This window comes from Macrotis lagotis, chromosome 3 (genome assembly GCF_037893015.1).
Source record: "Macrotis lagotis isolate mMagLag1 chromosome 3, bilby.v1.9.chrom.fasta, whole genome shotgun sequence".
NCBI lineage: Eukaryota > Metazoa > Chordata > Mammalia > Peramelemorphia > Peramelidae > Macrotis > Macrotis lagotis.
Window position 1 is genome coordinate 56,236,426 of NC_133660.1, and position 24,222 is coordinate 56,260,647.

General features: G+C 35.9%; 1 protein-coding gene across 1 annotated transcript in view; it reads left to right on the forward strand.

Moving 5' to 3' along the window:
* Window positions 1–24,222, forward strand: part of COL25A1 (collagen type XXV alpha 1 chain) — a 551,557-nt gene that overhangs the window by 114,147 nt on the left and 413,188 nt on the right. The window lies entirely within an intron of this gene.

A 24,222-nucleotide genomic window follows, 5' to 3' on the forward strand; every position in this document is an offset into this window, starting at 1 on the left:
TTATGTTACAGTTTTTAATCACACAAAATTCTTCAGATGGTTGAAAAGATCTTTTCTTTAGCCTTTTACTTCCTCTAGACCTGTGCACTAAGCCTTTTTAAAAATACTGTTACCCTAATTCCTGTTCCCATTGCCAAGTGTGTATGGGGCAAGAGGAATGGACCATCTCAGAGCTGACATCATATGAGAACTGTCTCCTTAGATAGAATTTTCATAATATCTGACAGATCTGTTGGCAGGTCCAGGGTACCCAAATAAGGGTGTTCATGACCTTGGGGGCTTCCTGAAGACTGTGTAACAGACAGGTTGCTTAAGTGGCTGCTGAGTTTCTGGGAAGTAATCATTTATCTTGAACTGGCTTTAATCAGATTAAGCAAGACCTTTCAAAGGTTTTGCTAGGGATTGAGGAATGTCTTAGAAGTTGATGTCAATGGTGACATGTTGAAAAGGAGATCTGGATAGAGAAAGATTAAGACATCTAAAAATTATGCAAAAATTATAATTATGAAGATGACAGGAGATTCACAACTCCAATAGACAACTCTTTGCATATAATTTTCAAAAAAGTTTTTATTTATTTTTAAAAGTGTGAAACAGGAGGGCAAATTAGCTGTTTTTTACAGATCTACATTCAAGTTCTGCCTCTGATTCCTATTGGCTGTGTGTTCCTGGGCTGGTAATGTAAACTTTTAGTGCTCCCAGGCAACTTTAAATTGCAAAGATGGCACTAACTTGCATTGTTTTCTATGCCAATGAAATCATCAGTGTGACCCCATTCCATTTTATTTATTCATCTGATTTTTTGTTTGTTTATGAATCGTGTAGAACCATAGATTTAGATCTGGAAGAGACATTAGAGGCCATCTAGAGTCTATGACATAGCATGGTTATAGTGAATGAAGTCTTGGACTAGGGGTCAAGAAGGCTTGAGTTCAAACCCTACCTCACATACCTGTTAGCTCTATGAACTTGGTTATTACTTAACCTTCCTGGCCTCAATTTTTTCATTTGCAAAATGAAGGGATTGGACTTTATGATATCTAGGGGCTACCTAGCACTAACTCTATGATCCTATGATTTCATAATGTACCTAAACCAGCACTTCATTTTACAGATGAAAGAACTGAGGCCAAGAATAGAGAAATTACTTATCTAAGCTCATTAGTAAGTGTTGGAGATATGATACCAAAAATTCTTTAATGAAATCATGATGGACAAGAATCACATGGGATAGAAAGGAATGCGGTGGTTGCCATCAAGGGCAATAGAAGGCATATCTCCATCAGTGAACTGATGACTTCACCAAAGTAGAGGTATCATTATTCACATAAACTAGAGAATTTTTGAACCATTAGACAATAATTAGCCACCTTAATTTAAAGTGATAATAGTTTTCTTCTAGCTGCAGGAGTACCCCAGTTGGTGTGATTATTACTGACTTACCTGCATTCACTTAAGAGAAAAACCATAGATTTGAAAATTAACATTATGAGAAATTTAAGTAAAATGGAGAATAGTGTAGGTAGAAGTGAATTGTGAGGGATATAGGGGTGACTGATAGGATTGGCACAGTTAAGACTGTTCTCAAAATCCTGAGTGTCTCTGTTGCTGTTCACATTGATATTACCTTGTATTACTACAGTTATGCTCCAGGAACACTGCCAACATTTTCAAGGCCCTTCCCCCACCCCAGCTAATTGTTGATCTGATATGGGCTGCTTTGACCAGGCTGTATCACATATACACACAGTGAAGTACAGGAGCAGCTGGCATATTTGTTTCTGCCTTCTTTGTTTGACAACTTCCGAAATCAGCATGGGCACACTGAAACACTTGGCACATTCACCTGAAAGCAATTCAGTCTCTTGGTTAACCCAGTGTGAGAGTAAACAGGATGTTAATCAGGGTCACTTAGGTGTCAAATATCAGGTTAACGGAATTATAATTTATAGACTGAATTTATACAATCCCATCTTCTTGTTTACAGTTTTAAAACCCATTTCCAGATTCTTTACATAAATTAGGTACCTGAGATACTTCTCTGTACAGAGCAATGGAATTAAAAACAAACAGCCTATTTGGCTGAATCAGAGGCCAAGTTTGGTTGATTGGATTGGCCCACTGGGGTAGCAGATGTATCGGATGAGACAGTAGACATAAGGGAGTTGGAGGATTACTATTGGGCTTCTCTTTTCCCACTTATCGCTATCCAAGGCTTTTTCAAATCTGCTTTGCATTTGAAGATGATTAAAATGAATATTTTAATGTTAACCCATTAGCTGGAACCTGGATTTTAGGGAGTTTTAGCCTTTAGAATGTTTATTTCAGGTGGTATAAGAATTAAAGGTGAAAAATCTGGATCCTTTTAGAGCAGTGTGGATGAACAAAAAGAGCAACATCTGGACCAATACACTAACCCCAAATTAATGGAAAAGTGTTATCAGGTGGAGGGAAATGAATTTTTTTTGGAAAAGTACTCCCCCCCCCCCCAGTTGTAGGAGTTTGTTGTTGTTTAAGGTTTCTCTTGGGAGAGTGAGATAAAATGTTCAAAAAGTCACTGGAAAAGATTATCAAGATAATGATACCATTTTGGATTTCCAAGGATCCAGTTTTCCCTCCTGAGAATTCAAAGTGCTTTCCCCAAGATGTTAGTTAATTTATCTTCAAAACATCCCTATGTGGAATACCTTGGAAGCAGGTATAATTCCTCCCTTTTGTAAAGACCAGAGAAATCAGAGGGGTAGGAGAACAGATGCATTTATCTGTGATCCATAAGATGAGAACCACAAAGTAGCTGCCTCTTATATCTTTTCTTCTAAGTCCTTGAAAATACACTATGGACAATAGATCACACATTCTGATGAGTGAGAAAATGACCATTCCAACCTTCTGTTTCTGAAGACCTTTAGCAGTGTTCAAATACCTAGAATAAAATCTAAATTCATTAGATTGGCATTTAGAATGCTCCACAATCTGGATCTGACTTGTCTTTTGAGCCTTATATCCTTCAAATCATCTTATTCCTAAGCGAATTGGAGTATGAGCTGTGTTTTCTGTAACTGTCTTTTTTCTTCCTCCATGCATTCTTTCACACTGTCCCAAATGCCTTTTTCCTCTTGTTAACCCTTAAAATTCTTTCTTCTCTACCAAAGTTGACTTTGCCCATGAACAGGATCATTGCTTCAAGTATTCCTAGAACAAATCATCAGAAACTCTTCTTTGTCCCTATGACATTCTATCTTATTTTGTATTTATTTGTGAGCATATATTTACATATCTATCTATCTATCTATCTATCTATCTTCCTCCTGAGATTATAAGATCCTTGAGAACTGAGGTGACCTCCTTTTAAAAAAATTCTTTCTGTAAAAATAACACCCAAACTTTTCAATGTAATTTGTACTTAGTGTACTTGTTGTTTGAAATGGAAGGGAATATAAACTCTTTTAGGATCCTGGGTTCCTGGGTTCAGCTCTGAAAAGGAATCTGTGAGTTTTGGTCCAATCGACTCCTTTAACAGAGGATAGGCTGAGATTCAGTGATTTGGCTTCTTGAGAGTGATCTTTTGCCTTTTTTTTTTGTTATCCCTGGCACTTTAGCATAAGCCTGGCTCAAGTCATGAAGGAGAGAGAACAAGTGGCAGAGCCAGTATTTGAGCTTAGCTCATCTGATTCTGTATCTGGGATTCTTGCCACTGTAACATGCTAGTTTCTCATTGTAGAGAGGAGGGACCCTGTATCTGTTGAATTGGTTGACATCCGGTTGACTAAAAGCAGCCCTTTTCCTATTTGCCTCAGTTTCCTCATTTGTAAAATGAACCACGGAGAGAAAAGACTAACTATTCTAGTATCTCTGCCAAGAAATGCCCAAATGACCTCATAAAGAGTTAGATGAGACTGAATCGACTTCAAGACAGCAACAAAAGATCCTTTCAAGTTGGAAAGGCTTTCAACATGGAACCAGTGACAGATTGTATGCTTGCTGTCTAAGAACCAGCCTCAGTTTATCAGGGTTCCTCAATAGAAGGCAAAGAATTCTTTCAGTCAAAGCAGCTTTTGAATAGTGTACACTGCAGGATGAAGAAGCTTCCATTTGTGTCAATGGAGGACATGCCCATATGGATGAAACTCTAGTGACTTTGAGAACAAAAGTATTATATGAGGACCACTGCAAAAAAAGTTTTATTTTCATGTCACTAAATGTTGTCTAACTGTTTTAGAACCATAAATGATGGTAAAGACTTTCTGGAAAATTCAATTTGATGAACTACAGAATTAGAATTCATGCTCCTTAAGTCCAGTCAATATGAATTATATTGATTAGTATGTAGAATAATAACATGAATGAAAAAAATATTTATAAAAAAGCCAGCATGTCAGTTTTATTTTGTCATGCTCTTAAATCTTATTTAGATAACTTTTCTGTAAAGAAAACTTAAAAAAAGAGAATCTCTAAAAATATTCACTCTACACCCAAATATTCATTCTACACTGCTTTTTAACTTATAAATCAGATTTGTCAGTGAGAAATCAGTGGAGTTGGGTAGCCAAAACAGTTGGCTCACATTTTCAGAAGAGACTGGGAAAAATCACTGCTCATTAGGCTGACTTTTGGTTAGTTCATGTGTCTTCCTCTTATCTCTTGCTTTGTGGCTGTTCTAAGCAGCTTTCTGACGCAAAGATTCATAACAGCTTAGACCTTAGATACTATCACTACAGGTAATATCACAATTGAATAGAAAAATATCAAGTTATTTCTTTGGTAAAGCTTGTGAAATAAAAATAGATGTTCTATGTCTGCATCCAGACTCAGCTTTATGGGGACACCCCCCCCCCCCGCGCCAAAATCATTGGCTATGAAGTGATTGAGATGAAAAAAAAATGCTCTGGTATCAGCTGGAACAGATATTTCCATGCTCATAATGAACATATTTCCATGTTTATGATGCTAGTGTTGAAATCACAGCAGTTGGGGCTGTCACCATTTTTGTTCTAACAGGGTTAGCAGTATTCTCAGCATGACTTGGAGCAGATCAGAATTATCTAAACTAAAAATATAGAAACAACGGCAAACAACCATTAAGGTGTGACACTCCTATTCAAGACATTCAAGTCCTTACCTGCCAAGTCTCTATCAGTACCCTCAAATTTCCATGGTTCCTTATATTCTTCTAGAATCATAGAATGAGAGCTGGAAAGGACTTAAAAATCCATCTTCCTCATTTTCCTTTGTTACCCTGGGAAGGTCTCTAACCTTCAGTTTCCAAATCTATAAAATGAGATGATATTTGTAAAGTACTTTGCAAACCTTAAAGTTTTCCTTAATTGCTAGTTATTAATATTTAACAGATGAGGAAACTGAGGTCTAAAAAGGTTAAGGAACTTGTTAAAGATCATTCAGTTAATGTCAGAGGTGGAATTTTAACCCACTAGAAAACTGACTGAGGGCTTGTTCTCTCTTCAGTTTGGTGTATAATGTTGTCTCACAAAATACATACTCCTTAACCTAGTATTTTTGGTGTTAGCCTACCTTTCCTCTTACTCACTATAGTGCATTCTCTATTCCAGCTGTGCTTGTCCATGCATTGTAGAAAAAAGCTGAATGCTTTCCGTCTCCTCTCTCCCTTGTCTCTATGAATCTCACCCAGAATGTACTCTGCCTCCTGGAATTTGGAGCTTCTTTGAGCCCCTGTGCCAGTTTCCATGAGAAGTTTTATCTCCTCTCCCCAAAAGGCTTCTTAAAACAACCTGTGTTTGCTCATATGTGTATATTTTATTCATCCAAAAAGACTGTAAAATTGAGGAGCACTGAGGCTGCTTCATTTTTATCATTATATTTCTATTGCCTAACACAATATTTGGCATGCACAGTAAGTGATAAATGTTTATTGATTTGTGCTTGGGGGAAAAACCCAACAAAACAAAACCTAACAGCAACTCACTGTGTGATATGCTTTAGAAGGGAAGGGAGGGAAGTACTTTGGATTTTTGGATAAAGTATTTAAAGAAATAAATAGTGTATGAGTTCAAATATCAAACAACTGACAGAAGCTAGGAAGGAACCTGATCATCTTATAGACAATCTTAATGATTTCAACTAAATAATAATGATAATAACAATAATACCTATTGTTTGTTTAGCAGTGAGATAATAATTATCTCATTGGACTATCTCAGCAACCGGGGGGGGGGGTAATTGCTCCTGTTATCCTCATTTTACAGAGGAGAAAAGTGAGGCTGAAGGGTGCAGATTGTGTCTAAGACAGAATTTGAACTCAAGTCTTCCTGACACAAGGTCTATTATTTTTAATCCACCTCACCATGTAGGTACCCAATCCTATGTGGCCTCTATTTTCCACTCTCATTTTCCCTTGGGTTATATGAGGAAACATATTTTCATTCTTATTGTATACATATGAAGGGAAGTAAGGAAGAGGAATTAAGTATTTTTAACTAGCATTGTCCTATTTTCATTTCAACCTGACCTGATAAAGATGGCATTTTCCATGCCCTCTTTTTTCTTTTTTGTTAAGGCAATGGGATTAAGTGACAAAGTCACACAGGCAATTATTAAGTGTCTAAGGTCAGATTTGAACTCAGGTTCTCCTGACTCCAGAGCCAGTGCTCTATCCACTGTGCCACCTTGCTGTCCCTCTTTCCATGTCTTCTCTTTTTTCTTTCTTAAATTAATTTTATAAAGGTTTTATTTAGAATTTTACAGTTCCCCCCCCCCAATCTTGCTCCCCCCCCCCACAGAAGGCAATTTATTAGTCTTTACATCATTTCCATAGTATGTATTGATCTGAGTTGAATGTGATGAGAGAAATCATATCCTTAAGGAAGAAACATATAGTATGAGATATAGCAGTTACATAATAAGATAACTTTTTTTTAAAATTAAAGGTAATACTCTTTGGTCTTTATTCAAACTCCACAATTCTTTCTCTGGATACAGATGGTATTCTCCATCACAGATATCCCAAAATGGTGCCTGATTGTTGCCCTGTTGGTATGAGCAAGTCCATTAAGGTTGATCATCACTCCCATGTTGCTGTTAGGGTGTACAATGTTCTTTTGGTTCTGCTCATCTTGCTTTTCCATGTCCTTTTGAAAAAGTCTTCCAACCCTGGTTATCATAACTTACTCTAAATATCACAGTGCTGTGGAGGGGGGACAGTTTTAGGTCAGGCAAGACATTACACAATGAGCTAAAAATGTGCCGCATTTACAAGAGAATATTCTTAAACTGGGTTCATGTCCTTCCCACCTTGATTCTTCTCTGGAGGGTAATAGCTCTTTCCATTCTTCCCTTTGAGTTATGGTTTATTTTGGTTAGTGGAGCATATTTTAGTGAGGAGAAAGGCCTGGATGGAATGTTCTGGGAAATATTTCACAGTAACAAATACTCCTTAGGAGAATAGGAATCAGTAGTATTACATATCCTCTCCAGACATATAGACTTCCTTTCCACTTTGAGAGCTTGTTCAACAAGACAATATAAATGATGTTAAAAATGTGGATTACTTTTTTGCATGTTGTTTGGGTGATGATGGCTACGGAATGTGCTGAAATATTGTTGCTTGCCATTTCTGCTGTCCTTCTCACAAGTTAGCCTCATAACGGTTTTGGTTTACGTTTTTTTTTTCTTTTTGCCTGAATAAATGGCAAAAGGATGAGGAAAAATAATTTAAGCAAATCAAAATGGAAACATAGGCCAATTAGGAAGGGTATCCAAATAGGGCAGAGAGAGGGTCATTCTTAGGATAATGGTTTAGAGATGTGAAGAATGTTAGAGCTCTTCTCACACAACTCTTCATTTTACTGTAAAGGAAACAGATCTAAAGAGATAAAGTGATTTGACCAAAGTATAAATAAGAAGAAATAGTGTTGAAATTTGTACTCAGGTCCATGGACAAGTCCAACATTTATTTTTCCTCATGATACCACAGTTGTGTGAAACAGAAGAAATCTGGTAAAACTATAGAATCATTTATTATCAGAGTTGAAAGACTGCTTAGAAGTCATTCTCTATAAATTCTTACCTGAAATACAAATCCTTTCTACCAATTCTACTCTCCACACCCAGGGGGAAAAAGAGATAACCTATTGAAGTTACTTGGTATCATTCTTCTAGCCTCTCTATAATTCACTATTTGATTTTGTTCTCATTTTAGCTGAGAAATTGAGGCTGAGAGAGTTGGAGTGACTTATCCAGAGTAACAGAGCTAGGGAAGTGTCTAGAGTAGGTATCAGAAATAAGATCTGACTTCCTCACTATGTCAGCTCTTTGTTTTATTTTTATTTCCAGCCTAGATAACTTCTCTTGTTTTGATTCTGAATCTTTCTTTGGTTGCTTATATCTCCCTCTGTTTTTTTAAACTGTGATATATTTCTATTTCATTGTTTTTAAATTCAATTTTATATTATTTTCAGTTCAGAATTCTCAATTTCTATTTCTAACTCCCTCTCTCTAGCATGACTTTCTTTGTTGGGTAATGTGACCCATCTTATAGTACTAACATTACTGTTTGGATATCTTTTCACCACCTAAAATTAAGCAAAGTGAGGAAAGGACATTTCCTCTTTCTCCTGTCTCCCCCATCTTTCCCCCAATTTGTTCTGTTGGATTTCCCCTCCTTCTGGCAGCAGAAGTGATGGTTATCTAGTCAAACAATTTCAGCAGAAAGCTCCTTAGTCCTTTTTCTTACATCCATTCCCTCTGCCTCAACATCTTGTTCCTTTTTATCTATAGCAATGTATTCCTCACCATCCTGGAACAGACCTTCTGGGTCTTTAGTTAAGCTACAGTAAAGGATCCTGGCTCACCCCTTTGCTACTGTCTCCATCTCAGATTCCTGGCTTATCTTGGCTTATTGCCAAATTAATCTTCTTGACACTTTATTTTCAATCACTCCTCCAAGCCCTGCCTCTTTTCCTGTTTTCCCCAATGCATGCCTGAGAGCCCTTTCGGCTTTCCTTTACTCTCTTTTGACTCTCTTTATTTGAAAAGACAAAGTAGATCCTGAAAGCGAACCTTCACTAAATTGTAATGTTTAGGAAGAAGAGGCTGACCATTTCTATTTTCCCTTACAAGGTTCAAGCCCAAGCTTGGTATTCCTTTTCCCACTTCATGCTTTTACAGAGACTGCCTCACATGCTTGGAATGCACCTTCTCTTTTGAACTCTAGGTAGCTACTAGAGCTTGGAACTGGTATCAGAAAGAACTGAGTTTAAATTTGTCCTCAGATGCTTACTACCCACCCACATGACTCTGGGCAAGTCACTTAGCTTCTGTCTGCCTCATTTTTCTCAATTATAAAATAGAGGATAATAATAGCCCCTACCTCCCAGGGTTGTTGTGAGCAGTAACTGAAGTAGTATTGTATAATAAGCATTTAGAACATAGTAGGTGATTAATAAATATTTAATCCCTTCCCTATCCTAATCTCTCCCACTTTCTGTATCCTTCAGTAGACTTTTAAGGTGTGCCTCAAGTTTTCCCTATTAAATAAAGCCTTTTCTGATCCTCCCAATTGTATCTGCTCTTTCCTCTTTGTCTTTCCTAAAATTATCTTGAACTTAACCTGTCTGTGTCCATGAAGTAGTATATAAGTTGCTTGAATTCAGAAGTTATTTCATTTTTTGATTTTTAATCCCCAGGGCCAAGCCAGTACTCTGAATTCAGTAGGTTCTTAAAATATTTTTATTACATCAAGTTGAATTAAAAATGCTTCACTTAAAACTAGCAAGGTGACTTACTTGAGAAATGTTGATCACAGCACTAAGTTTTACCTTTTATTTTTTTTATATTGTTGTTGGAAAGCTTTTCTTTTCTCCATAGAATGAAGCATAACTGAAACATTCACCCTTTGAGTTCCTACTTCTTAATTCCTTTGGTGACTGAATGTCTCTTTCCTAAACAATCTGTACTATTAAAGTGTAAACTGAGGTTTAAGTATTGCACAAGAATCTCATTATTGGTGGAGTGAGTGATTAATTGATCAACATATCTGGGTGAGATCAGAACTGGGAGACGAGAATTGTTCCTTTGTCTTTCTATTTTGGAGTGTGTTCCCTGCTCTCTTTAGGAAAAGATCCCTGGATTTTGAGAGAAAGATTTTGGAGGGATGTAGACATATAGAATGACCAACCCTGTCATTGTGAAGCCTAACGGTGGCTCTCATCCAGTGATGAGAATCTTATGTAAAAAGCATAACTTGAACCCTGGGTTAAAAATATAGTGGGGAAGGGCACTTTGCTCCATAGCATCCTTGTTGAGGATCATTCTTCAGATTCAGAGAAGTTTTTGTAGAGGTCAGAATCTCTGAATTGACATTAATTAACTCTGGGCTTTGAACCTCTTTTTCCCCTAGCTATAAATAGTTCTAGCTTCTATAAATGTTCTAGCTTCATGAACTTGTGATAGTTTAAAGATGGATTGAGATTATTTGCTAGAATATGTGCTGTTGTAAAACCTGAGATTGTTGAACTGAAGTGGGTAAGGCATCTTTTTGATGGTAAATTCTCACTGACATGAAATACACTGACTCTTTAAGAACATTAATATGCAATTTAGCACAATACTTTACCCAGGATATTAGATTAATGGTCTTAATAATTTTTAGTTCTTCATCATTCATGAATATAGACATCATAAATAATGGACATGTTCAACATACAGGGATTTGACTTACAATGATCTGCTGTTACAGCACTTTTTTAATTCTACTGATATTGCTTATGTCACTTTTAGAAGGCCAGTTTGGAAGAGATACCCACCCCCAAATACAGTGAAGGTCAACATATTGAGTATATTTACAAAGAGGAGAAAAAAAAAGGAGGCAGCAAAGTCAAAACCCCAGAATCACTCATGGCTATGATGAATCTCTTTCAAAATCTCTGGACTAAAATATGTTATTAGAGTCTTTTTTTAAGAGTAGAGTTGAAATATGCAACTGTCAGTGGATTTGAAGAATTCAGGTAGGAAGTAGGGGATTAGACTTTATCATCTCTAAGATCCCATCTGATTTCCAAAATTCCTGAAAATTTTTTCTCCTTTCCCATAAATCCTAAATTTTATGATCCTCGTGACAGTGTTTTCACTTTCTTGTTTACTGTGGTTGAGAAATTAGAACTATGATGAACATTCTACATAGAATAAGTCATCCCTCTAGCATATTTAACCTGTTTCTTATGCTGTTGAAATGGACAACTAGGTGGAGCAGTGAATAGAATGCTAGGTTTGGAATCAGGAAGACTTTTCTTCCTTGGTTCAAATCTAGCCTCCGAAACTAGCTGTGTGACCCTGAGCATGTCACTTAACCCTCTTTACTTCAGTTTCCTCATCTGTAAAGTGAACTAGAAAAGGAAATGGCAAGCCACTATCCTTTGCCAAGAAAACACCAAATGGGGTCATGAAGAGCTAGACACGACTGAAAACTACCTGAACAATAGCTGTTTAATTGGTTTATATTATCTTTTGAACATTTTATACTCTATAGTGTATGATGACTATGTAACTTATAGTTGATTAAATATGGTGTTCATGGCCAATACTATAAAATATTGTTGTCAGTTTCTTGATTAGGAACTTAATCCTCACCTAAAATATTGTTTCTAAGAGCAAATTAGATTAATGTTAGATCATTTCAATTTATGCAAATTTTCCAGGAAAGTAACTAATCTCAGTGAGAAGACTATGAGTAAACATGGAGAATATTTATTTACAATACAACCATTTTTCAAAAGGGGCCAGTACAAATCATTAGTGTAATTATTTAATTTATAATCAAACAACAATCATTTATTAAACATCTACAGCAGGCATTCTGCTAGTTACTGGCAATACATGATGAAAATTAAACAGTCCGCTATACTGAAGGAGCTTTATTCTACAGAGGGGTTACAATACAAAAGAAATGCAAAGTGATTTCAGGGAATTACTAGCAACTGGATATACAAGAAAAATATAATGAAGGGATTGAGCTGAGCCCCTGAGAAAACTTGGAGTTTCTGAAGGTGGAGTTAAGGAAGGAGAGCATTCCAAGCATGAAAGACAATGCATTCAAGACTTGGAGGTGGAGAGAAGGAAATTGTGTAAAGGGGTCAGCCATTTAACTGGAACATAGATTGTGTAAGAAATCTAACATTTCACAATGTAAAAATTTTAAACCTTTGACACTCTTGAACTCAATGTTCCCATAGTAACATATGCTTAGGTACTGGTGAATATATGACATTAATGGGATTTATTGGTTCACATGAATTAGCAATAAGGACAGTTTCAGTTTAAAATTCATAGGACCCCTCCCACCATGGGGCAGCTAGGTGTTGTAGTGAATAGAACACCAGCCTTGGAGTCAGGAGGACCCGAGTTCAAATCTGGTCTCAGACACTCAAGACCTTGGGCAGTCATTTAACCTTGATTGCCTCATATCCAGGACCATCTGTAGCCATCCTGATTCATATATGATCACTGGACCCAGATGTCTCAGGAGGAAGAAATCCAATCAAATCAAATTCATGTGCTTGTCATGGTATCACTTCTGAGGTCATGATCTTCTTCAAGAAGGACAAACATCATTATAGGCCTCCTAGGAAACTCTTTTTACATTGTTTTTGGAAAGAACAAACCACTTTAAGCACCACTAATAGGGAAAAGGAAGGATTTTTAAAATTTTATAGACTAATTTAATTGTATATCTCTTCTCTTGACTCACCTTGATTAAATGTTACTAATCTTGCATGATGTTTTGACCTTTTTTGGAGTCTCACATTCCTCATCCTTGAAATGAGTTTCAGGACTAGATCATCTCTTAGGATTTAGCACCAAAATCCAGAGGAGTGTAGATTTTGAGCTAAAAGTCACATTAAAGGCCATCAAGTCCAACCTTATATTTTACAGATAAGGAAACTGAGGTCCCAAAGGTGAAATAACTTGCTCCTGGTAATACAGCTAATAAATACCTGAGACAGAATTTGAACAAAGTTCTTTTTGAATCTAGGAACTGTATACCACTTAGTTACCTTAGAATTCTTAATGGTTTAGATGCTTAACCTTCGATATATTTATAGTCTAAGTTGTGTTATGCTTTGTTGACAGAGTATTTAGTTCCACAGAGACTCAGTTCCTAAATAAAATTTGAAAATGTGGCATAAAAAGACTCCCTCCCTCCTCTCTCTTTTTCTTCTCCTTTTTTTCCTTCCTTCTTTCCTTTCTCCCTTCCTTCCTCATAACTTCTGTTTTGTTATCATGATTTCAGGTTTCTGAATGATCCTCAAATTTTGACAAATCTTCACAAGGGTGTGTGTATGTGTGTGTGTGTGTGTGTGTGTGTGTGTGTGTGTGTGTGTGTGTGTTTATAAAAACCCCATGGATGCATTCCAGACATTTGAAGCATTTGTTAAGGATTCAAAGAATAAACCATTCTAATTCTGGCCATGACAGAAGGAGTAATTTTATGTATTTTGGACCATTTTCCTATCACATCTTAAACAATGATTCATTTCTAACATCTTGCACTGTTAAAATGCATGGCCCCAAGGCAGGTAATGATACACATTTAGACTTTTGGCTATTGCTTTCTGATATTCATATCCTTAATGTTCCACATAGTCTTTCAAGTGATTCTTTAGAATTATATATTTTTTTCTAAGACATTTTTGTGTTATTTAATTGGGGAAATTAATCCTAGCTATCAGTGAATTTTATTGACAACAAAAGGGAGCCTCTCTTTACAGTAACGATAAAGTCATTTTAGTTTGTTTTAAAAAAGAATTTAAGTTTGACGTTAAAAAAATCTGCCAAAAAGATAAAATGGAACATACTGTGGTAATTGTCTTTCTCTTGATTAGGTGTTTAATACTAAAGCATATTTTGTGTCTATAGAATCTGGCTTGGTTAATAAAATAAACTTTACTGCTGTAGAGAAGAGAGAAGATAAGTTATTTTTGAAAAGTCTCTTTCTGACCATGGAAAAAGTCTGTTAAGAGCTATTTACTTTTCCAGGACCTTGGTCTTTTTACAAGAGTTAAGCATGGAGAAGGTGACTGTATTCATCTTATCACAATGGAATAAGATAGTATTGATGGTCTTCAAAAAAAAAGCAAACATTTGATAGCAAAGTATAGGAGGGAAATGGTTTTTTTTTTTATAAATCTGTATAATCCAAGAAAAATGAGAAATCTTTTTGTTATGAAGTAGAGGAACTTGTTTATAATGGATTCTTTCTAAGGAAAAATTTTATGTGACAGGTATTAAAATTGATGATACACTAGATCATATGTTTTATTATTGTAATTTTTTTCAGTAGAGACAAGAGGAATAAAACAGATGCATTTCTAGTTATAATTTCAGTCACAGAATGTCACACCCCCTAGAAAAAACTTTACTGCTCTTTTGGTCTAGCCCTTTCATTTTACAGAAGAGCAAACTAAGGCCCTGGGAGTAGCTAAGTGGCTCAGTGGGAAGAGTATTGGGCCTCAACTCAGAAAAATCTGAGTTCAAATGTGACCACAGACAGTTACTAGTTGTATGACCCTGGACACATCACTTTACCCTGATTGTCTCTTCAGTTTCCTTATCTGTAAAACAAACTGGAGAAGGAAATGGCAAATCACTCCAGAATTTTTTCCAAGACCCCAAATGGGGTCATGTCTAACTGAAAAACAACTAACCTACAACAAAACAAGGCCAAGGCCAAATTTGAACTCAGTAAGATGCCTGGCCTGGCACTCTATCCTCTGAACCATCTAACTACCTAAAACAAAAACAATCCTGTGAGGCAGAAATGGGAAGCCTATCATTTAGTGAGGTTGCCTTGTTCAGGGTCATGCATTTGGAAAGCATCTGAGGCAGGGATTCAAACCTAACTTTTCTTGTCTTCTAGTCCATTATTCTATCTCTTACATTAGATGGCTTCTCCTCTCTATTGATGGAGGAATTAATTACTCACATGACAGAAATGAGAGGTACATTGAAATATTTCCAGTGAATATTTTGCAAACTAGCAATAAGACAGAGTTGGAAGATACCTCATAGGTTACCTAGTTAAATCCATACATATTTTCAAGAAGTTTCTTTCAGCATCTAACACAATTGGTAATATAGCTTCCATTTGATAGTCTTCAGTGAGAAGAAACTCATCAGTTTCTACTTTTTTGTCAGCTCTAATTATTTTTTTCTTTTTTTTTATCAAGTCTAAATCTACCTCTATAATTTCTACTCATTGCTTGTGGAACCAAATAGAATGTTTAATGTTCTTATCTACATGGCAACCTTTCAAATGCTTTAAGAAATTTATTAAGTGATCCCCAAGAATTCCTTAACCTTACTATTTCTTTCTTATAGGCCTATAACTTTGGTTTCTAATCCTCCTTCGTCCTTTTCATCTTCCTCTTGTTATGTTTCAGGTTGTGGGTGGTGGTTTGACTAAGAGGGAGTATGTTTCTTAGGAGTATGTGCTACTTACAGTACTTTTGTTAATGCCGATTAAAGATTGCACTTTATGATTTTGACTTGCATACTCATATCGAGCTCAAAGTCCTTTTAGATGAATTGCCTCTTAGCCATACCTTATTTGTTGTATATTTTTGCCCTAGATGTTTTGATCTTGAATTTTGCCTTGGCTAAAAAAAATCATTACTCAGCTTAACTAGGCTGGTCCTCAGACAGCAGACATAGTTCAGTGAGTAAAATATACTTTCATTTCAATTCAGCAAAGTGTAGTAAGCAATCTAACTGTGCCACAAAGATGAAAATGAAATTTTCTCTGCTCTCATCATGATAGGATTTGTTTGCATCACTTTTGAGAAGCATGAGTCACTTTGATAGCATATTAGTAAATATTATTAGTAAATAGTTATGTGATTTATATTAGGAGGCATTAATTTTGGCTAGTAGACTGTAACTAGCACAGTAACAGAAATGGAAATATTATTCATCCTATGATCACTGGATTTTAACCTTGCAGTCATGTTAAATACTATCTTCCCTGAAGTTAAATTTGGTAACAATGAAAACATTTTATTAAATGGTATTCTGTTTTGAATATGAAATATTGATATTTCAAATGTGATTTTTATATAACATACACTATACTTTTATTACTAAATTTATCTTCATAAATATAATTCTTGAGTCAGACATTTATATAGAAGAAGAAAGGGAGAAATAATAATAGTACCTGGCATTTATATAGGACTTTAAGATTTACAAAGTGTTTTACATATATTTTCTCATTTTATTCTCACAACTCATGAGGTAAGTGCTGTTATTATTCCCTTTTAAATTAAAGATGAGGAAAATGAAGTGAATTGAGGTTAAGTGATTTGTGTGGAGTCACACAACTTGCAATTTCTGAGGCGCCATTTGAATGTAGGCTGACTGGAGTTGAAGTCCAGGTCTCTTACCCATCACACCTCATTATACTATACAAAAAGTGAACAGTTGACCATTTTGACTTCCTATGCTTAAAATAATTCGTCGAAGTAGTTTTATTCTGTTCACAAATTGAATGAAATGAACTTTATGTATATGAAGTTTCATATTTTTTAGTATCATGCTTGTTTGTTCCATTATTTTATGTGGAACCCAGTAGGGAATTTATTGAAGATAATTCATGATCTGAGTGTTTGGGATTGTATTTGAGAATTCACATAAAAACCTAGCTGGGGTACATATATTTTTGTACTTCTGTCCAATGTAATTTTTAATTTCCATGCATTCCAAATGATGGGAGATATCTCCTTTTCTTTAGATGGCAAGCTTTTTTTTTTTTAGGATTTTGGAAGGCAAATAGGGTTCATTGGCTTGCCCAAGGCCACACAGCTAGGTAATTATTAAGTGTCTGAGGCTGGATTTGAACTCAGGTACTCCTGACTCGAGGGCTGGTTCTCTATCCACTGTGCCACCTAGCCATCCCGATGGCAAGCTTTTGATGGGAAGTCCAGATTTTATGGACATCCTTAAATGCCACTTTGTATCTAGTTATGGAGGAAGGGAAGATAGAATGGTCAGATTTACTTTCCTCTACATTATGGCAATGGCTTGCCAGAAATCTTAGACTCCCAAAGTGGAGGTAACAATCTCTAATTTGGTTGACCCTAACACCACACATATAATAATATGCATATGTATATGATATATATATATATATATATATATATATATAATATATATATATATATGAACAATTATCAGTGGTTTGCTGCTGAGAGTGCTGGGTCAGGAAGGCATTTTCCTGAGTTCAAATCTGTCTTCAGGCACTTACTATCCATCCCCAAAAGTAAAAAATTTAAAAGTTAAATTAAAAAAAAAGATAAGCCAGGTAGGAATAGGATCCTATCTTTCCAAATTTACCTGTTAAGAAATATCACAGTTACTGCTCTACTAGGACTTAAATAGTCTCTAAACAATTCACTCCTGATAGCTAAGCAAACAAATGTGAGATTACTGTAACCAGAGAATACCAACATCTTTGTTGCCAATTAAAGATTATTGAGATTCCCTTTAAACAAATGTTAAGGGAAAAAACACTATACTAGCTGTGTGACCCTAAGTCATTCACTGAACCCGATTTGCCTAAGTTTCCTTATCTGTAAAATGAATTGGAGGAGGAGGAAGTGACAAACCACTCTAGTATCTTTACCAAAAAACCCCAAATGGGGTCATGAAGAGTCATATATGACACTTCATGTATATGTGAGCTTAATTAGAATAAGGAAATGTCAGTATTGGAAGGGGCATTAAAGTAATATATTCCCAGACCTTCATTCCACAGATAAAATTGCTGCTTTCCTGGCTCACCAATGTCACATAATGGAAGACCTGTGATTTACCTCCAGGGTTTCTCATTCCAAGTACAAGGAGTTATGTACTCATTTGATTCTATTGGAATTATTTCCTTTCCTTCCATTCTGTGGTCTTTTAAAGAGTAGACTTGGAGAAAGAATAGGGTCTCCCTAAATGTAGAATTTAAGGTAATGCCTAGAAGCCTCCAAGGTAGGAGCCAAGCACACTAATGCCACATTTACTTCCTTTGTAGAATACAGGAAAATGAAAAACACATGGAATGACTTGTTGAGTTGATTTTTGTTCTGTACTCTATTCTCATTATGGATTTGTTTTCAGAATCAAACAGTCAATGTGCTTCTTGGTGGATGCTCGTGCACTTGGAAACATCACAGCATGTGGGACCCAGTAAAACATGAATTTCATTTGTTTTCCTTGGCTTCTGTATGTCGTGATCTGTTCAAGATGACAGAGTCTGGGAAACAGTCAATTTTAACATGGCCTCAGGGCTGTCTTGAACTTTGCCTTGGTCAGGAAAGGAAGACTGATATGTTCCATTGTTCTCTGAGGCGTGATGGATAATGTGTTTGTTTTCAATTCAACAATGTTTTCTGGCATACCTAAGATTAGAACAGATAGCTCCTTTACTTTGTGTGAAAACTTGTTCTTGCATTTCTTGGTACCATGTTTGATATCTCTTGTTCTATGAGGTGGGCAGGAATATTAACAGCTAAGCTACTATGAGTGGAATATATTTAACAATTAGGGTTGTTATTCATTCTAATTCAAAACCTTGTGGTTTATTTTGAAAAGAAAACAAACTACTTGTTCTAATCCAGGACTTCTGGATAGGCTGATGGCATTCAATCATCCATCCAATGAATAGTTAACAAATATATACAATATGTGAGATACTATGCTTAGGAATGGTCAGATATAAAGCAAGGTAAGATACAGTTTCTATTCTGAAAGAACATAGAACTTGTAGAGAAGAAATATTGCCTATAATATTGTCAAGTCCCTGAGAAAAAGGACTTTTCTATTATGCTTTTGTGTCCCTAGTGCCTAGGACAATGCCTGGTATATGATATGGTATATGATAAGTGCTTAATAAATGCTTGTGGAATGAGGATGATAAGATGGCCATACTTCCCTTGTGGGAATTTCCTAGGAAGCATCAATCATTCTACCTCCTTTAACTTTTCTAATGTCTGCCACATTTCTACTTTCATCCTTACTATTTTTGCTATCTATATTTAACATGCTCTCTCTTCCTAAGATTTTGAGAAATAAAAAAATAGTTCTTTGAGGTGGAAAAAAAGATGACCTTTGTTGTAGGCAGCACACCTGCAGTCTCATGCTAATTCTCATGATCATATTACCTGCATGGTTGGTGCATCAGTTATATTGATAGAATTGTGTAGGTGCTGAGATGCACACTATCTCCACTAAAGAAATCTAATAAATGATTGTAAATAACCTTTAATTTCTATTTTATGATGCAAAGCATATTTCCAAGAAAAGAACTATCCAAACAAATTAAAAATAATTCTTTATGAAAAACAGTTACATTACATTGATTTGATTTTATTCCAAGTTAATTTTATTTTAAATGATTAAAAAAACAGTTAAGGGGAATTATTTCAGATGAAGGGAGAAGCTTTTAAATGAAGGCAATGGAATGACCTGGGTAAGGAGTAAGTCCTCCCATAGTCTCCCATAGCAGCTGCTCAGTTTTCTTTTTTCCAAGGCAGATTGATTCTTATGGGCTTCAAGTACTCAATCTCTTAAAGAAGGCAAAGGACTGAATAGAGTGAATTTGGAGTTCATGGCCTCAGCTGTTTGAATTTCTTATCCTGGTCAAATATCAAAAATTCTCTTCTCTCTTTTGCATTGTCTTTCAAGGTTTCCCACAAGAATTTGTCTCCTTCTCCTCCCCCTCCTCCCCCATCCCCAACCTGCTTTCCTGGCAAATGAATAATTTATTTCCACTGTGAATTTACTGTGATACCAATTGGGTCCTCAATGTCTATAACCAAAGTAAATAGAGCCAAGGAACAAGGTTTGTGGCTTACTTAAAACATCACTTTCTCTTAATGGTTCTAACAATTTCTCTACTGCTAAGGCAGCAACCTGGAATATATTAGCATCCTTGTAGGAGCATAAATTTAGGAACCTGCCTGCCATCTTGGATGAAGGGAAAAGTCACAATAGACCAAAAAGATGATGGGAAGTATTTTTCTGCCTGTGGCAGTATATTCAAAACCTGTTTCATTTAGGAATTATAGACACTCTCAAGATCTTATTTTGAGCCATCATTTGGGAGGAAAAGCAAACTAGAGCTAGATGCATGTCATACTCTATGGTTCTAAATTGCTGACATGTGGGTTCATATTTTATGCATATTTACTTGATTATCATCAACTGGTTTTACACTACAGTTCTACAGATTAATCAGTACAATAGAGAGATATAGCTTGAGGGGATAGAGATGGGATGACAAAGTTTAGGATTTTAGTGGTTTGCTATTTACTTTTCTTGTTTTCTCTCATTCCTTAAAATCACAGTAAGTTTTTTTTTAAATAAGAACTTTCTTACCAACACCTCTGTTTTATTTTTTTGGTTAACAAACACATTTATTGATATTTTCTAAGTCCAGAATTACCCAGGTCTATGTGGAGTGCCAATACCTCTTTAAAGGTAGTTTAATATCATCTTTGCAAACCTGGTATTTTTATTATTTCCAGAGATCCCACCAACATTATTAATGGACCTTCTTGCTATTCTTCACATAAGATGGTGCATTTCCTAATTCTGGACATTTTTCTCTAGCTATTCCAAATACCTGGAATTGTCCCCTTTATCTTTGTCTCCTGGTTTCCCTGGCTTCCTTCACATCTCTGCTAAAGTTTCACATATAATAAAAATTTCCAGTTCTCAAAACATTTCTCATAAACTTATTCAGGTAACATACATTGATGGATCATTTCCCAGAAACATTAATTAGCACATGTATTTTAGAAGAAAAAGTCAAAGTTTGTTTGTTAGATAGTGCTTCTCAATCCCCTCCTCTCCCTTGCTTAAATCTATGTCATTACTCTATGAAAGGAAGAGAAAGTAAAAAAGAGAAAAGAAAATATTAGGCACTTGGAGCTTTGACCATGAAGACATACTATTTTAGCAGAAGCACTAACTTTTCGTTTTCTAATGTTATTTATAGCAATCCTACAAAATCACAATGAGTTGAGAGTATGAAATTTACCAGACTATAAACTATATGGCTGTTCTTTGATATGTAGGTCTTGGAAAAATCACCTAAATGACCACAGGTCTAAAGACTAGAATATTCCAGGACCAGGTAGATAGGATTTAGGGTTTAAAAAAGGCAGCATGTCAGTATTTGGAGATTATTTTTCAGCATTATGATAGTAAACTAGAGAAGCATATCTCTATGATATGTCTCTACAATAGGAAAGGCAAGGGGTGAGGGATATATAATTTATAATTCTAATTGGATTCATGTACATATTGTTTTCCCCATATAGAATGGAAACTTTTTGAGATATCCTTCCTTCCTTCCTTCCTTCCTTCCTTCCTTCCTTCCTTCCTTCCTTCCTTCCTTCCTTCCTTCCTTCCTTCCTCTCTTAATATCCCCATTGCCTATAGTAGACATTCAAGGCACTTAATAAATGCTTAATGTAGATGAATTGAAGGCTTTACAAGGGGATGCACATACCCAAGCAGATCTTCCAGACTGGGAAAGGTTTTTGGAAACAGTGGTTGGCAAATAGTGATGATGATGATAATGATGTTTTTCCTTTGTTCTTGAAGAAGACCATGACATCAGGGGAGGCAATGCCATGACAAACACATGAACTGTATGTGAGGGAGGGGAATACTGTGCTAAGGTCACCATCTTCACTTTGTCTCTCACAGCCATCTGGGTCCACTAATCATATGTGAATCAGGGTTACTAGAGATGGTCCTGGATTTGAAGGAATGAGGGTTAAGTGACGTGCCCAAGGTCACACAGCTAGTAAGTGTCTGAGTTAGGATTCAAACTCCCATCCTCTTGTGCTCTGCACTACTTAACTGGTCTTGGAAAATGGTGGGTACTTGATAAATGCCTATTAATAACTGATATATTGAGTATAACCCAATGACATCTGTTGTTCATGGACCACCCTAAATAAATTCAAGATTCATCACCTGGAATGGTAGCCCTAGAGTGATAATATCTTTCAGCCATAGTTGGTGGATGGAATTCCTTCCCTCGATACTAGTAAAATTAGAGTTTTTGAAATATGTAAATGGTTAAACCACTCATAATCTTTAAAGCAACAACAGAAAATCATATTCTACTTGAGAGAGGCAGCATTCCATAGTATATAGTCTGGGAAACAGGAAGACCTGGGTTCATTTCTTAACTCTGATATCTATTTGCTTTGTGTCTTTGGGTAGGTCCCTTAATCTCTATGTCCTAGGCAGATATCCTAGACTCTAAGTTGCAGAAAAGGACTAGTCTTGTTAGGAGAGGTATTTTCTATAACCCTGAAATCACAGGTCTAGTCTCTATCTTTGTCTTTAAGTCCTAAATTTTGTTGTTTCCTAGATTTTCATAATAATGCCACCATTGTTCTTATCATAAGCTATAAGCTATTTTCCCAGGAGGAGTGGATGGTTTGCTATGGTCTATCCACAATTTCTTAACCAGTATTTTTTAATCAATGGCATGGATTTATAACAGATGATTAGAATTAGGAGGGGGGCACTTAGCACATTGCCTGAATGATATTAGATGTTTAATAAAGATCTGATGACTTGATTTATGAAAAACTTATTGAATATTGATATTCTTGTCCCAATATTCAATATGACCCCAATAAACAGCAAAGATAATTGAGCCAAACAGGGATAAAATTATGCCTTTAGACCACATTAACACTATCAGATAATTGAAATAGCATTGGAGGATTTATGTATAGAAAGGTACCAAAAGTATAGTGTTTTTTCCCTTAACATTTGTTTTAAAGGGAATCTCAATAATCTTTTTTTCCCTTTTTTTTGCAAGGCAAATGGGGTTAAGTGACTTGCCCAAGGCCACACAGCTAAGTACTTATTAAGTGTCTGAGACCGGATTTGAACCCAGGTACTCCTGACTCCAGGGCCGGCACTTTATCCACTGTGTCACCTAGCCACCCCAATATCAATAATCTTTAATTGGAAACTAAGATGTTGGTATTCCCTTGTTCACAGTAATCTCACATTTGTTTGCTTATCTATCAGGAGTGAATTGTTTAGAAACTATTTAAGTCCTAGTAGAGCAGGAACTGTGATTTCTTAACAGGTGAATTTGGAAAGATAGGATCCTATTCCTACATGGCTTATCTTTTTTTATAATTTAATTTTTAAATTTTTTACTTTTTGGGATGGATAGTATTCTTTATCATAAGCCCATCAGAGGCATTGATTCAACATTTTTTCCCCACAGTTGCTATAGCTAACTGTATTTCCCTCAATCCTATTCTCTCCCCCCATTTATTCTATTCTCTCTCTCTCTGACTACCTTTCCCACAAACTTCCCTCTCTTCTATCATCTATATCACTTTCCCCCATCCCCTTTCCCCCATCCCTTTCCTCTCCTATTTTCCTTTGGGTAAGATAGATTCTATGCCTAATGGAGTGTGTATGTTATTCCCTTTCTAAGTCACTTCCAGTAAGAATAAGGTTCACTCACCTTCCCCCCTTCTACTTAAACTGCAAAAACTTTTTTTAGTCTCTTTTATGTGAAATAACTTTCTACCTATCTCCTTTTCTACCCTTTCTCCCAGTATATTACTTTCTCTCCCAATAATTCTATCTTTTTAAAATATCTTATACCTTCAAATTAAGCTTCCTCCTGTGCCTTGTCTATATATGATCCTTCTAACTGCCCTAATAAATGAAAAAGTTCACATAAGTTATCAGTATCTTCTTCCCATGTAGGAATACATGCAGTTCAATATCATTAAATCACTCATAATTCATCCTTCCTGTCCACCCCTCTCTCTGCTTCACCTGAGTCTTATACTTGAAGATTAAACTTTCTATTCAACTCTGGTTGTTTCATCAGGAAAGTCCCCTATTTCATAGAATGTCTGTCTTTTCCCCTGAAAGGGAATGTTCAGTTTTGCTGGGGAGCTGATTCTTGGTTATAAATCAAGCTCTTTTGGCTGATGGAATATTATATTCCAAGCCCTTTGAGCCCTCAGTGTAGACTCTGCTAAATCCTGTGTAATCCTTACTGCAGCACCACAATATTTGAATTGTTTCTTTCTTGCTGCTTGTAAAATTTTCTCCTTGACTTGGGAGTTATGAAATTTGGCTATAATATTCCTGGAAGTTTTCATTTTGGAATCTCAGGAGGTGAGTAGTGGATTCTTTCAATTTCTA